Source organism: Aegilops tauschii, chromosome 1 (assembly GCF_002575655.3).
Source record: "Aegilops tauschii subsp. strangulata cultivar AL8/78 chromosome 1, Aet v6.0, whole genome shotgun sequence".
In the NCBI taxonomy this organism is placed as follows: Eukaryota; Viridiplantae; Streptophyta; class Magnoliopsida; order Poales; family Poaceae; genus Aegilops; species Aegilops tauschii.
Genome location: NC_053035.3, coordinates 201,628,961 through 201,632,176, shown reverse-complemented (window position 1 = coordinate 201,632,176; position 3,216 = coordinate 201,628,961). Strand labels below are relative to the sequence as shown.

At 48.6% G+C, this 3,216-nt stretch overlaps 1 pseudogene; it reads right to left on the bottom strand.

The window, feature by feature from the left end:
• Positions 1 to 278: 278 nt before the first annotated feature.
• On the bottom strand, positions 279 to 2,708 carry LOC109778773 (putative E3 ubiquitin-protein ligase SINA-like 6; annotated as a pseudogene).
• Positions 2,709 to 3,216: the final 508 nt, after the last annotated feature.

The following is a 3,216-nucleotide window of genomic DNA, read 5'->3' as shown; positions in this document are numbered from 1 at the left end:
AGTAGTACTACTACTTTGAAGTGTCGCGTCAACTTGCAGAAGTATGCAACACTTCCTCAAAAAACAAGCATATAAGTTGCCTATACTTCTTACCCTATGATCTTTATATCCAACAGACTCAAAATATCCGACTGTTGGAAATTACTTTAACTGCTGATCTGATGTCGAAGTAATTGTTGTATCACCACCAAAATCCACCATCTCTTAAGCTAAAGTAGACCGAGCTAACCCCTATATTAGCATATTACTAAGATAAATAGAAGGCATTGTAGAATCATTTAGGAGGTGAGCTTGTCAATCTGAATGTGGAGGGACACCGTCCTCGACAACCCAGCCCCGGCCAGCAGCTTGGGCGGAACTATGAAGAAGGTCAGCTCCTGCACGGCAACGTCGCCAGGATCCTTGCTGCTTGTCACCTCGATTTCCACCTTGACGGCGTCGGTCCTGCTTTTGGGCTCCCCCGGTGGGCCATTCGCCCACAGCTTGACCATGTAGTGTGGCAGTGGGGACGCCCCCGCTCTTATGCAGACGACCGACACGGCGAAAGGCGCGCCGATGTCGAGCACGCCGCCCACCAAGAAAAATGCGCGGCCGCCCTCCTTCGCGAACAAGAGTCGCGGCTCTAACACTGGCACTTGCAGCTGGAGCACCTTGCCGTACTGGATCCTATGCACGGGCATGGGATGCACGGTGCTGATGTGGTGGGGGAGCGCCGGTGGCGGGCCTTCGTAGCCACAGACGGGCATGGGGCATTTGCAGGGCACAAGCGGACACACACTCTGGTGATCGGTGATCTTGTGGTAAGTGAGGTAGAGCCCACATCTTTCATGCGGGCACTCCACCCTCACCGAGGAGAGGACATGTCTGATAATCCCCAAGTGCAGGGAATCATCCTAGCAATTCCCAAAGGTGGAAGTGATAAGTATGGAGTGTCGAACCCACAAGGAGCTAAAGGCAAGGTCAATATTCTCTCAAGTCCTATCTGCCACTGATACGAATCTACGTACACCGAACGTTTGCTTCCAACTAGAAACAAGAAATAAAACTACATTGTGGGTATAAAGAGGATAACTTTGCATGGTATCGGAGAGCTAAAATATAAAAGTAGGTGCTGTTATCATAAAGGTAGAATATATTACTTAAGTATTATAAATAACGAGTGTGGAATAATGATGGATCGGTGTGCGGAATTGTCCTAGGAAATTGTTAACAAGACTGATAATCACTATTGCAATTTCATATGAGGGAGAGGCATAAGCTAACATACTTTCTCTTCTTGGATCATATGCACTTATGATTGGAACTCTAGCAAGCATCCGCAACTAATAAAGATCATTAAGGTAAAACCCAACCATAGCATTAACATATCAAGTCCCCTTTATCCCATACGCAACAACCCCCTTACTCGGGTTTATGCTTCTGCCACTCAAGCAACCCACTATAAGCGAATCATGAACGTATTGCAACACCCTACAGCAGGAATCCCTCACGCTTGCGCAACATGGAGGGCACAATAGGACAGCACCAAAATAAAACATACAACTCATACCAATCTAGATCATCAATCAACCCAAAGGTAAAGGATATCTACTCAAAACATCTAAGGATGGCAACACATCATTGGATCATAATATGTGGCATAAACCACCATGTTCAAGTAGGGATTACAGCGGGGTGCGGGAGAGTGGACCGCGTAAAAGAGATGAGGATGGTGATGATGATGGTGATGTTGATGAAGGCGATCACCGCGGTGATGATTCACCTCCCAATGGCACTCTAGCGCCACCGAGAGAGAGGAGGAGAGGTTCTCCCCCTTGTGCTTTCTCCTCCATGGCCTCCCCCTGGATGGAGAGAGGTTCTCCCTCTAGATCTTGGCCTTCATGGCGATGATGGCCCCTCTGGGATCCTCCTCCATAGCCTCCGGTGATGATGGCCCCCTCCGGCAGGGTGCCAGAGAGGGCCTAGATTGATTTCTCGTGGCTATAGAGGCTTGTGGCGGCGGAACTTCCGATCTAGGTTATTTTTTGGAGGTTTGGGTATTTATAGGAGAGGTTGGCGTCGAGAACAAGTTTGGGGGCCCCACTGGAGGTCCACGAGGCACAGGGGCGCGCCCTCCACCCTCATGGGGCCCACGGGCCTCCCCTCCGGTAACTCTTCGTTCCAGTATTTTTTATATTTTCCAGAAAAATTCTCCGTTGATTTTCATCGCATTCCGAGAACTTTTATTTTTGCACAAAAACATCACCACGGTTGTTCTGCTGAAAACAGCGTCAGTCCGGGTTAGTTCTAATCAAATAATACCAAAATCATATAAAATATTGTAAACATGGCATGAATACTTCATAAATTATGGATACATTGGAGACGTATCAGTGTCCATCGTCGTGTTCCGGACGTCGAAGCTACCACCGCGCTTGCACTTCTGGCATTGCCGCTAGTTCCCGGGGCGCTTGCCGCGACAGTCCGCGCAGGCCAGGTGCCCTCCCTTGCACTGCACAACTCAATCGAACTACACATCAATCAAGAAACCTGCACCTTGCTCAATCAGCCAAACGGACGAGGTGTATTCGAACCTCATACACTAGAGGCTTCAAGGGGCGGAGGCACAAGGGGTAGTGGAACAAGGTGAGGTCCATAGAGACCATAAAGAGTTTCATCGTTGGGTCCTGTTCCGTCAACATGATCTCGCCCTCCTCGTGCACCCCCATCTCTCGCTTTTGGGCCGGGGCATTAGAAAGTTTTAGCATCACATATTCATACTACTTCAAGGTGCATTAAATCAACACATGCAAGTATCAAAAGGAAAGTCACGGCATGCATGCATTGTATTAATGCATCGGTAAATGCAAATTATTGAAATATATCGAGTGCACTGATTTGATGTGTCGCGTCAACTCATACAAGGAGAAGTTTGATTGCAATGCCATCTCCCTCGCCCATGAGCGTGGTGGCTCATAGGACTAGGAGAAGCTTTCGCTACACGCTCTCCCTCCCGCACGCAGTGGACATGCAGTAGTTCATTCGGTGTCAGATGGCCAGAAGCATACTAGTAGTACTCCACTGTAGTACTACCATCATTGTTCGACTTCATGAGAGGCGAAGAGCCAAGCGCAACCCGAACGCTCGTGTGCCAGCTTCATGTGTAGGGGAGGTAGTATAGTAACATAATCTAGGATAGCGTGTACCGTGCGTCTAAGCTTAAAATCGTTGGAGTCG